Here is a 13,173-nt window from a genome sequence, read left to right as displayed (position 1 = left end):
ACCTTTTCAACTTCATTTTGGGCCGATCCATTTGACCACTCGGCTGTGAGAGCGGCCCTATGATTGGCTGAATCGGGGACATTGCCGATTGAACAGATCATATCGCCTCTACACTAGCCCAATAATAAACAAAGGCAGCCTAATTACTCTTTTTATTTCAGCCCTCCACTGCATTTTTCTAACCCGCTGGGTGAACGTTTTGACAGTTCGCTTATCTTGTCGTTCAATGACTTCTTTTTAAATGAGCAGCTGTGTAGTGTATGTTGGAAGATAATTGAAGTTTCAACGGCCCCGCCAGAAGGCTGATGCTGACTAAAGCAAGCATGGGTGGAAAGGGGGAGATCCGCGTATGGCCTGCTAAAACTTAAATGTTCTCAAAAATGGGGTAAGGGAGGTTGGGACATTGGTCACGGGTGGTGATGACAACACCATGTCTTCCAGCGTCCTCCACTGTTCTTGCCTCTGCCCGAACTAAGGTCGACGGGTCGAGAAGCATCAAGGCCTCTGACTGCTCTGAATTGGACACCTGCACGTCATTAGGAGAGAGATTCTCGGGGACCATATATAACAAGAGCTAAATCGGCTCGTTCAGCTGTACATCAGGAGCATTTTTGTTGAAAAACTCCTGCCCAAGTTATTGACAATTTAGATAGGCTAATTAAGAGGGGTAAGGATAACTCTCCAGGTGGCTTGCTGAATTTCGGTGAGGCATTGATTGGGTGGAGGATTTGGCCAATTATTCTTTCGTTAACGACATGGTGGTGAATGTGGCTTCTGAGGGTAAATGCTGGCATCGGACTTTCTGGTGGGGCGACTTTTTGATGTAATTTGAATGCATATTTTTATATATTAATTTACATCTATTCACACTATTTTGTCCACATTTTATATGCATTTTAAATATTTTAAAAACGTAATCTGAACGTATTATACGAGAAACGTGCAATAAAAATAGTTAAAAAAGGAGGCAAATATGCAAACTCAATCAGCAACTCATTTTTCTCGCGCAACCCTAAAGTAGCTTGTCAATACGTACTGCTCTTTCTTCTTCTCAACCCCGAGAAGTAATTTCTTCAGAAATTTACAAAAAGCAAGCTATCGTTGGCTCACTCAGCTCTGCATTCGCGACGAAGCTAAGAAGTGCGTCCGGTTGTTGCGAGTGCCTCACTTGAATACCGGTCGCCATGGCTGTTTCCATCTAATGTAGCGTCATCGTCACCATCATCATCTTCAACTGCCGCCACACCACAGAAATTCGCAATGATCTCTTTGTCAGGTTCTCAACAAAATAAATTGAATAACAAATTCTTTCAACGAGCTGTGTTTTATATAATACCCGAAACCCAATATATACACACCACAGACACGGATACACAGATGCAAGACAAACAAAAGGTAGGCCTAGCTAAGCCTCGGCGATGAAGGTCATTAGTCCAAACAAACAGTCCGAACATGCAGGAAGAGTCAATGTCAGGTCATAAAAATTCCACAATATGTATTCGCTGCCTAAACAGAGTTGCCCTACCTCACGTCTCAGAGGTGCAGTCGTGGTGTTTTGGTGTTCAAAGGTCCAGGTGGCGTGTCGTAGCCGCGGTGGTAGAGCGCGCACCGAGCTCCTGTTGCACAGTCACGGCGAACGCAGCTCTCTTGGGGCGCCGCTGGGGAGTCAATCGAGCGCAAAGAAACAGCGGGGAGAGCAAGCCCGACTGAAGCAGGAGACAAATGTGAGAATCCCTAAGCCGACGTCATGGAGGCGCTTTTCGCAGAGCCGCCGGAGGTCGCGCTCACCGCCAATACCATTTCTTATAATGATGGTGCTTAATGGCTTCCCCTTTGTAACGGGATGGCGTTGCACAGCGATAGCCGTAACGTCACTGTACACTCACCTGGTCAAATAAAAGAAAAAGAAAAAAAACTTTGTAGAATTTTTGTGCTAGTCTGACTCATTTATTCGCATGTCTTCCCAGATTGCGCCCTGCACTTTTCGCACCAACATTCTAACGTCCAATTCACTTTTGCTTGAACCTTAAATCCAATGACTTAAGGAACCTGGATGTCTTCCTCACTGAGGACTGGACGGACACACTTGCATTCCGCTACAATATTTCGCGTGGTTTGGGGTTCCTTGCCGCAACCTGCGCTATTTTCTTCCTGTACCAGCTTGTGGATGAGTGTTTTTGCCCGCGAGAAACCCTCCCGTGATTCGAAAAGGAATGCACTCTCTTTGGTATTATTAAAGAGCTTTTCCCTCGTGAGCTCCCGCTTTCCCATTCTGTAGATATCTAAGGAATTTTTTGCGTCCATCCTCTTTTTCCAGCTCGTTGTCTATGATTCTTTCATTTCGTTTTTTCTAGCTTTGGTCGTTTCCCCTGCACTTCCAGGTTTCATATACTTTGTCCTGAGCCTTCGGTTCTTTTCCTAACCTGGGTGTCCACGCTTTTCATGTAAAGATACAGTAACATTTTGGCCGCCCATCTCAGGTGATCAATATTTCTAGGTCGGTCTTCAAAACGTATTATGCTCTGTGCTTCTCTCACTTCAAAGGAGGCCCATCCCATGTCTCCCTTCACTGCCTTATTTGTTTTTTTTACTGTGTGCCCCTAATACCAATCAACCTACCTTCCTCTGATTTACCTCTAGCCATGATTGAATCTGTGATTTCACACACTCTATTGCGTTTGAAAAGGAGAGTGCTCGTACAGTTACACCCTTCTAGATTCCTCTAACTACTTCATATTGTTATATCCCCATAATCCCCATAATGTTGTGTGCTTCATGAAGCAGGCGTTTCTTTTTCCTTTCATTTTGAAATGCTACACATGAGTTTTTAGATCTTCTGACCTTCATTAATCCATATGCCCTGTTCTTTGTATTTCGTTACCCACGGTATTGTTGCTGGTTGAACGAATACCGATTCGTTACAGGCGTCGTCATTAAAAACCAGAACTCCCCACTTTTCAGTGCTAAACTCTAGCCCCAGTCCAGTGGCTTCTTGCCCGCTTCTATATGTGAGCTGTTGCAGACACTGTTTGCTATCTCCTAGTCGTAGTATGTCATCTGCATATATCAGTCCCGGGATAGGTTCGACTTCCTGTCCTTTGCGGCTGTAACAGTTTAAAACCTAATTTATTTACTGCAAACTTTCTTTATAGTCTTGGCATATACAGCACGATCAACAATGACGCTAGAGGACACCCCTGCTTAAACCTGTATTTGTGACTACCGGTTCGGTGCACCTTAGGTCCTCCCACATAATTTCCACCTTGCTCTCATTGTAAATGCCCTGCAAAAGCTGTATTAACTCTTGACCTAATCCTTGCTGCTCAAGTATGCTCCATAGAAGTTCTCGGTCTGCATTGTCGTAGGCTCTGTTTATATCCAGAAATGTTATCCATAGAGGTCGCTTTTGAGCAATTGACAACTATATGCAATGGATTAGGACAAATAACTTGTCCTCTAAACGCCTGCCTCATCTGAATCCATTTTGTAGCTCTCCCAGTGGGCCGGTCCCCTGTATCCACGCTTGTTGTTCGGCTTTTAGGGCTTGCATTATCCGCCTTTACGCACGTGAGGTAACAGTAATGAGCTTGTACGCGTTGGTATTATCCCTGTCTCCTTTACCTTTATATATAAGCTTCATCCTGCTCTTGCGCCAATCGTCCAGGACTTGCTGAGTTTTTATGACTCTTCGAATAGCTTGAATCAGTTGTGCTTTGCTTTTTGGGCCCAGTAGGTTGACCGGCCGCACAGATTTCATTCGACGCTGTTTCCGTATTAGCAGGCCCTCTCCACACCTGCTACACAAGAGTCTTGGAGATACAGTGAACAGATGGGAGTGTGTCGCGGGTGTGTGGCCTATCCGTAATCTAGCTCGGGCAACTTCGATGAATCTGTTGTGTGAGTCAGTGATGTATTTTCCTAAGTGGGGTTGTTTGCATTTGTAACCTGTTTTAAGTGCGAATGCACTTCTTACGCTACCCTGAGTCACGCTTCTGCCGCCGTCCGTCTTCACCCGCAGGTGTTATCGCGCGCGCGCCTCCTCGCCCTTAGCAACGGCGCGGAGCGGAGGGGAGAGCGTGCGTAGCAACGGCGCCATGACGTAGTACGCCACGTGACGTCGCGCGCTCTCACCTCCTCTCCCCTTCCGCTCGCCGTGACGTCACGTGCTCTCGCCTCCTCTCCCCTTCGCTCGCCTGCCGTTTGCGCGTTCTCGCCTCCCTCTCCCCCTTCGCTCGCCTGCCGTTGCGCGTTCTCGCCTCCTCTCCCCTTTCACCCGCCTGCCATTGCGCGCTCTCGCCTTCTCTCCCGCTTCGTTCGCCTGCCGTCGCGCTGCGCAAGGGTTTAAAGGCGAGGCTGTCGCGGCCCGAACGTGATCACGCGGGGGTGTTAATGTAACTAACGGGCAAATGCCACCAAATTTCAACAAACTCCCCCTCATAGCATCACCCGTGCATTCGCACTTCCTCATGCTCCCCTTCGGGGAAATGTGGGGGAATTTTTTCTGTCACTGTTCTTTAGTCGGCATGTCTTGTTTTGCGAAGGTGTTGTCTTATGTGTGGCTTGAGGTCGGTGTAGACTATTGCTTTGTCCCTTGTATTTGTAAGTGCAGCAAAGGCGGCGACCTTGGTAATCGTTTTAACGACTTATTTGCGGAAGTAAGCGGCACTCATTCTTCTCCCAAAGCTCATATTTGTATTTCCCCACTACAATCTGCGTTCCTTAAACCTACATGTGTTACAGAAGTTTGTGACATTTTTAAAGGCCTAACAAATAGCCACAGCCTGGATAACGATCACCTTGAAATTCGACTGATAATACATTTGGTGGATGTGATTGCCCGGTATTAACCCACATATTTAAAACCGCATTTTTGACTGGCGTCTTTCCAACTAGTATGCAGCTAGTTGCCAAAGAGTGATCTATAGGCAAGGTGAGAAAGACAATATAGTAAATTGCCGCCCCGGTTCAATATTGCCTACTTTTTCCAGTGAATTTCAAAAAGTTATTAACAGTCGCGTTCAGAAGTTTTCGCAAAAACATGATCTTGTATCTGATCTTCAGTTTGTTTCAGAAAAAGCAGGTCGACAGAAACCGCACTGCTAGTTCAGAAAGATACCATATTCAACAATTTTGAAAATTGATTGCTGACATTAACAATGTATTTAGATTTTAGTAAGGGTGCATCACTTAATTTTGCTTCAAAAGTTCGAAAAGTACGGTTTTCGGGGACTATCAAAGAAACTCATGAGATCATGTCTTCAGGATAGATATTATTCACAGAGTTAAAGCAACATACATCACGCCGTAGAAGCATTCAGATCGGAGCCCCGCAAGGAAGTATTGTAGGCCCTGTCCTTTTTCTTTTTTATATAAATGATATAATCACAATAGACAGACGCTGTAACTTTGTAATTTATGGGGATGACTACAGGGTATTTTTTTCGGGGAAGGACGGGGAGACACTCCTGCGCACGTAAGCCAGTTCTGTTCTAAACTGCAAGCTTGGAATGAACAGAATGGCCGCAAATTAAATGAATCACAAAACAAAATATGTCGTGTTTCGTGCGCCTGGAACTACGACCAGTGTTTCGGAAACAGTTCCGTATACTGTGTCAATCGAACACTTTGTAAAAAACACTCGGTGTTATTTTTCCTAGCACATGTCATTGAACGACAATGTGAAAAAACCGCAGTCAAAACTAAGCCGAACAGTGGGAACCATAAACAGGAGTCGCCATTTTTGCCAACCAAAATCAAAAAGCAAGTATATCATGCTTTCTTCAGCTCTAGCTTGAGCTTCAGCATGCTGGTGTAGAGAAACTCTGCTGCAATAAATATAAGATTACTGTACAACAAAAAAAAAGCCGTGCGAATTAGTGAAGATGTACATTATATAGAACACACCACTCCAATCTTTAAAAAACATCGAATTATAAAAGCGAAGGATATGTATGATTACAAATTGATATGCAATTGCCAAAGATCTAAGAAGGGCAAATTAGATTTGTTTTTAACCTAGCTCACGTAATTCAAACCACATACGCATGTATGTTCCGCCAACAGTCACCATGGGATGTTCCCTTTTTCCGCGAAATTCTGTGAATGAAAGACGGAAGCATACAATTCCTACAACAATAAATTATGTACACTCAAAAGAAGTTGACATGATAAAACTTCCCCGAAAGAAAATTATTGAAATGTTCATTTAAAGAGTGCATGTTAATACCTATTGCCTTGAGTGTTTCATGCCATATAAAAATGCTTACATATGTTTCCAAATGTATACTTTAATGTTTTTAATGTATGTTTGCATGTGTTACTGCTTTGTGACCCCCTGCCGATGGGTGTCCGGTACCCCCGTCAACGCAAATGAGCGGCTTTTTCGCCGGCTCCCTTCTTTCGCTCTAGTTTTTTCGGGCGAAAATAAAACTGATTGATTGATTGATTGATTGATTGATTGATTGATTGATTGATTGATTGATTGATTGATTGATTGATTGATTGATTGATTGATTGATTGATTGATTAATTGATTGATTGATTGATTGATTGATTGATTGATTGCAGGCTTGCATACAAGTCATTGGGTTGGAATGTGAACTAAACATTGCGGTTAGAGGAAAGGCACAGTAATTTGATTTTGACATCAACAAAAATTAAAGCTGACAAGCCATGTTCTCTTAAGTGTGAACTGTGCATTTCGGTGCCACTGATTCTGTGATTAGGACCCCAAGACTACAACTGTGGCCTCCTGGCCTCTACTTAAAATAAAGTGTTTCACTCACTCGCTCGTTAAAATTACAAGCTCTTATATGTTAGGCACATAACCGAGGCGCTTAAACAAGCTAAGCAAAAAAAGCCTAGCTACTTCTGCTTGCCCCATAGTTATTTTTTTTCTCTACCGCCCATCCCCGAAACACCTCAGACAGCTAAAACAAATTTGTTTAAAACACACGCAGGACGCAAATGAGCTGCGAAACACTGACAATTCACCAAGGAGCACACGCGCAATCCCTCTGGGCGGTGTTCTTCCGTGCCTTTCGACACCTTGTTTTAATCTGACCACAGGCGTCGCATGGGCCGCTTGAAACGGGCGCCCGTGCATGGCAAGAGTGCACTACGAAAATAGTACAGCAAGGACACGGAAGAGGTTGAAAGGAAAAGCAAAGGAGGAAGGGAGAGCACCCCAAAGGTTCTGTACGTTTTGGGGACCGCTTGAATAAACAAAAGACGAACACGGCAGCACGAAGATCCGTGCCGGGAACGGCGTGCCTCTCTAGCTCGCTCCCCCCTCCCCCCGTTCCCGTTCCTTTTTTGCTGGTTAGTGGTTCTCGATGGCGGTAAAGGCGGCAACTCATGACAATAAATAGTGCGGTAACTTGTCGGCGACTCTCGCAGAGTTTGTCTTAGGTCCATAAACCGTTATCAGACCTTAGGCTGGAACCACCTAGCGTCGCTTTACCCACTTGTACCGAAGTTTACGTGGGTCGCTTCTTCGAAACCGACAGCATACACTGTTTCGTGACGTTCGCGTTTAGTTGACAGAACGGGGACACGCAACCGACAAAAATCGCGCACTTCGTTCATTTTCACAGCAGGCTAATCCGCTCCTCAATCCACCCTCCTCCACCCCGCGTCCAACCCGGCCATGCGCATTCGTGACGGATACGAGCACGCCTCAAACAAGGTTCATTGCCCGTACGGCGGCCCCTGCGAACACCTGCGCGACCACTCCCGCTGACATCGATCCCAAAGGGCAAAAATGGAAGGCCGACGTGAAAAAAAAAAGCTGCATTCCTGGATACAATTCGCAAATTTCTCTATTGTGTCAACATGAACCGCGGACTACCAGCGAACAGGCCGCCAGTGTTGTAACTAAGGAGGGGGGCAGGGGGGTGCAAGTGTCCCGGGCGCCACTGGGGAGGGGGCGCCGAGCCGAGTCTGCCCAACTTGTGCCCGAGGGGGGAAAATGGCAGCGCGGCTATTCCTCAGTAGCAAGGCGGCGCAGCTACAGAAGTCACTGTTGCAGAAAGTTGTAGTTCGGGTTTATTGTTACGGAAGACGAGGACGAAGAGACGGGACACACACGAGGCGCCGGTACCCACCGCACCCCCCATCAAAGCGTCCCGGGAGTGTCCCTCCCCCCTCTCTTCGCCCTCGCCTTACGCAGAGCTATCCTTGTGCGACAGTGCCGCTGTTCAAGCAATTAAACTGTTCTCCTTGTCGGGAAGCGTCCCGGGAGTTCGGGAGACAACACGGGATGATATCCAGTGTGCTTGCTTGCGTGCTGCATGCATGTGTTTTCATGTGTACTGGTTTGTATTCCAGCAGCGACCAGAGAGGGGGAGGGGTGGGGCGTGCTTAAAATTTGCGCCCTTACATTTCGTTTACCTCTTTGCAGGTATTCAAACAAGGCGAGGTAAACAACGTGCAAAGAATTGTAGAGGTCGTGATATCTAAGATTGGTGGCGCCTATTGTTAAATAAGAGCCGGAGTTGGAGTGCAAGGGTCAAAGCGGTAAAGATAGTCAGTAGGTACCTTAAAGACATGCTTGCAGTTTTCAAAGTTGTGGCAAATACGACAAAGAAACGAGTGAAACTAGAAGTGATCGCCCACTAGCTGTTGCACCAGCGGATGTTAAGATATGATTCTTTTTATTTCGATCGGCCTTTGGAACAAGATACTGGTTTGAATAGATCATGTTTGAAGGCTGCACGACTCAAAAATGAACTTTTATGAGGCTGCTTTAGATATGAACGCTTTTAGAGAACAGTTTCATGGCGAAAGGGAAACGCTGGTGAGTGAGTCACTCGATGAAGGTATTGGTCTATGTGAGTCGTGGGATGTCAATATTGCAAGGCGTTCGAGACGAAAAAAAAACAGATTGCTGGTGAAAAGTCGAAAGGAGAAGCGTGAACGGCTAAGTAGAAAATACAAAGGGACATGAAATCCACCCTCGACTGCCTTCATTCTGAAATCGACGAGAGGTTTACTCACCTGCCGGATACCGATGCCAAGTTGTTTTGTTTTGTACACTTGACTGCAAGTGTGCAATATAATATACTGTGCCCGCACGCTGCCTGCCACCGGAGCAGGGGCCCTAGTCAGGCTCCAAGCCTTTTGCCTCTGGTCCCCTTTCTGTACGTAAAGAAACAATAAGGAACGAAAGAAAGTTTGGCTTTGCCCTGGACATAAACAAGCTGTGCTACGGTGACGACGAGAACGAACTAACACAAATTGTTATACCTTTAGTGAGCTTTTTTGTTCCGACGGTAACGCGCAGGACCTCTATGAAGAGACTTCAGATTGTCCACTTCTTTTTTCACAGCGTGTTGAACGGTGGTTGTCAAGACCTGAAGAGCATCTGAAATTTATCATACAGTATGGGGAGGACAACTTTTTTCACAACCTTAGCGTCGCGATTCAGATAAAGTTAGCCATAGCCGTTTTGATCGCTGGCTGTGAAAAGTCTTTCAGCAAGGTAAAATTAATACTTTCCTATTTGCGGGCCACATGAGCCCACGACTGACTTTCTTATGTTGCTCTGCTGAGCGTGGAAAGAGATGAAACTGTAACAACAATCTTTGATGACCTTATAGAACAGTTTTCAGTATAGAAAGCAATAAAAGTGCTGCTGTAGTTTGTACTGAGTGCCTTATTGTATAGTATTTCTCATATTTGTGTTAATAATAACTAACGGATCTAAATAAAGCGTTTCACACTTAAAGAATGCGTTTCTTGACAACTTGTTCACGATGAATCATCAGCACTGGCGCAGCAAGAGGCAATGATATGCTACCAGGAGACAACAGTGATGGCCGGAACGAGTTTTTGAATGCATCATTAGCATTGATCACAAAATGTGGGCACAGTATGCAGATTTCAAGTGTGCATTAAACATTCTGAGCAATACGTTTAACGGTAAGGCAGCGAAAAACAATAAGAACTGTGTACATACGTACTTGATCATTTTCTTGTGTGCGTTTGTACATAACTTATGAACGTCGCCTCATTCGTGTCGTTCGAGGCCACAGCAGCTGACCAGCAAGATCTATTTCTTCTTTCACTTTTTTTCCCACGCAGTGTCTAGAGTCACCTCCGAGGGAACCCAAAATTGAAAACAAAAATTATTTCCTGCTGAACTTTTAGCCAGTGTCTGCAGTTATGCCCGACGGAAACCAAAATTGCAAATGAAAGCCACATTCGACGTGACTTCAACCGAATGATTTGAGTTATGTCCGGCGTAGCCTGTACAAGATGTTGGGGCTACGTCCGACGAATTTTACAGCAAAGACTTACAGTGGAAATAGAAATCAAAACGAGCACATCGGCCGTACGGAAGACTACGTAGGCGACCAGGAATATCACAAAGAACAGAGCAAGCCGCACCTGGCAGTCGGCGCCCGATAGAAAGTGTGGGGCGGCGGTGTCGTGCACGTTTCTCCCAAACAGGAATGACAGCTTTTTCTTCGTTCCTTCCAAATTTTGAAACGAGTTCCCATTGCAAGTTCATTGCGAAAGGAACGCGTTCCAGCTACATTTCCAACAGTAGAACTTGTCGCTACAATAACGTTACATTTGATTTTTCTTTAATTAAAATATATTGTCGGGTAATCCTGAGCAAAATGAGCAATTTAAAACTCACATCGCTCTACGTATATTATACGAATATAAAGACCACCGGAAGCAGATTATCTGGCGATAAAAACAACCAAAAGAAACTCTCCCACACGAATTTTTTCAGGGAGCACCCGACATACTCTAGACATGTCTAGCTGCAACTTCTTACGCGGCAGGCCTGCATGCCAGCATGGGGAAGGAAACTACAGGAGGGACCATCACGGTACAACCTTGAAGCCTACCCAGCTGCCTGTTCTGTATCCTAGTCATTAAAAATATAACAATGTAAATATAACAAAAAAAGCACTACAGACAAATGACAGGCAAGCTGTAGTATGGTTTTTGTGCCTCACGCGATCGCCAATCCTAACTGTATATTATGCGCAGCATACGTGCGTGCGCGTAACTTCAATGCCGTGTGCTACGCGCGCTGCGTGGCTTATAAATCCGAGACGCGCAGATGAACATCCCGACGAAGTGGTCGTACGTACCTGTCCAATACTTGCGCACCGCGCCTTGGCCATAAAGAGTTGCGTGCCGACGCGTGCTGAAGTCAATAATGACAGAGGCGGACATTCGGGCCTTTCATATTGATTTCATAAAACACATTGTACTTGTATCGATTGCTCAATATGCACTGGACGCAATAGCGACCTTTCACTGTTTCGACCCAGGTCATCTTCTAGGTAACTAACCTTCGATTGCCAAGACCGCAGGCAGTCCTGAGATCACCGCAGTCTGGCCCAGCCGCAATCCGGCATTCGTTTTTCACATATATTCCTACGGCGCGATTTCAGAGGGGCATCAAAGCCCGTGTCTCATCGGCGTCTGGCACCCGCCGTTGCGACAAGGCCGTGCGCACCAGGTGCAGCCTGCCGACAGGTGCGGCCCGATGCGGTGTTATTCTTCTGACTTTGACTTTCAAGGAAGCGCGTTCCGCGGAAGGGCGGGAAAATTTGGCAGCCTATAGGAAGAGAAACACAGCAGTGGTCTGTGACTTTTTGTAACTTTTGCGAAATTAAATAATTCATCAACTGCAGAAAAAAAATTCACTCCGCCGTCGCCTGCTGTCGCCCGCGCCACTATAGCTTCTCGCGCCATTTTAAGAAATCAACCGGCAACAGTTACGCAAGGGTCCACTAGGTAGGTTCCACGTTCTGCTTGCAACGCACGTGGAGTAGGGAAACGTGGTTCTATAAACGTTGAAGTAGGGCGCCTCGATTAACGCGCGTCTCCGCCGCACAGCAGCGTTCGCATCGAGACACCCGGTTTGGAGCAGTGGAACGCGGGAAATTTAAAATGATTTAAGCAAAACTTTGGAGTGTTTACCTTGGGAGGAGCGCGACGCCAGAGGAACAACGTGAAAGGTGAGCGGGAAAGCGAAGGGAGGCATTTACTTCGCAAAAGCCGATAAGACTATCGTCTTTTGACGGCATTTGCAACGAAAGGAGCAGATACGCGGCCAATTTTTTGTACTAGCTTCAGCGCTTTAAAGCCTTGCCATCAAAAGCAACCAAACCCTACAGCTATGGCACGTTTACAGAACGAACGCCGCTGTTCCCTCGCTGTTGCTTCGCAAGCCTATCGAGTTACCATTACTGTCCCGTCGACCCTTAATGAAACGATAGCGTTCCTCCGTTCTTCCCAGTTCCAGGAACAGCGTTCCGTACAACAGTGAGGGGCGGCAGCGCTCCCGACTTTTCTTCGACCCCCGCCGCAGCGTGTTAGCACCAGCCGGGGCCGGCAGACATGTAGCAGCTTCCTCAAAAAATGCGCATCAGGCTCGCCGGCAAGTAGAGAGACAATACAAAAGATCACCACATAACTACGCACTTTCATTTAAAGTTAATTGTGTTCTTTACCATTTACCACGTACCAACGTGTGAGTTTTCCGTAGAGCATATACGCAAACATATAGTTTCGTACTAATATACGTATTTTATATGGAACTCTATGAAAGGAAAAAAAATAAAGCTTGGGATGCTCCTATTACCGGACAAGAAATGCGTGCGAACCATTTCCTTCAAGACAACATTTCAGTTTCATATTTCAATGGCTATCATTTTACTGACATCTGCATACAAAGTGACTGCATGCTCCACAATTAAATATGGCGTAACAACCACCCCGTTTGCCCATAATAGTTGCCGCTTTCAAAAAATACATTTTTGCTTGAGTCAGCCAGCTATATTAATTAAATTGCTTGAGATTTTTTTTTAGAAGAATAAGAGAGTATCAAGGCATTTCCTTCTCTAACCCTCATCAATTATTAATTGTATTTGTTAAAAGACTCTTGGCCCATGTAAACTTTGTTCTCAGCACGAGCTGCAGACGCTATGAACTAGACCTCTGCCGCCCTCGACAAGAGGTTCTGTTTGTTAATTCCCGACTTCTCTTTTCCTTTCGTATGTTCCATATGAAAAAAAGTGTACGTTCATTCGTACAAAACATTTTGACACGAATTTATGAGAGAACTCCAATGACCCAGGTGGAATTCTAACCCACATCGCCTCATAGTACGGGTGCAAGTAACACGCTCCAAACCACTCGACA

At 45.7% G+C, this 13,173-nt stretch overlaps 1 pseudogene; it reads left to right on the top strand.

The window, feature by feature from the left end:
- The first annotated feature begins 8,725 nt into the window (after positions 1-8,725).
- On the top strand, positions 8,726-9,640 carry LOC144157740 (uncharacterized; annotated as a pseudogene).
- The last annotated feature ends 3,533 nt before the right edge of the window (positions 9,641-13,173 follow it).

This window comes from Haemaphysalis longicornis, unplaced genomic scaffold (assembly GCF_048455015.1).
Source record: "Haemaphysalis longicornis isolate Haplotype H1 unplaced genomic scaffold, Haemaphysalis longicornis Haplotype H1 scaffold_10, whole genome shotgun sequence".
NCBI lineage: Eukaryota > Metazoa > Arthropoda > Arachnida > Ixodida > Ixodidae > Haemaphysalis > Haemaphysalis longicornis.
The sequence above is the reverse complement of the archived record's forward strand: the minus strand, read 5'-3'. Positions and strand labels throughout refer to the sequence as shown.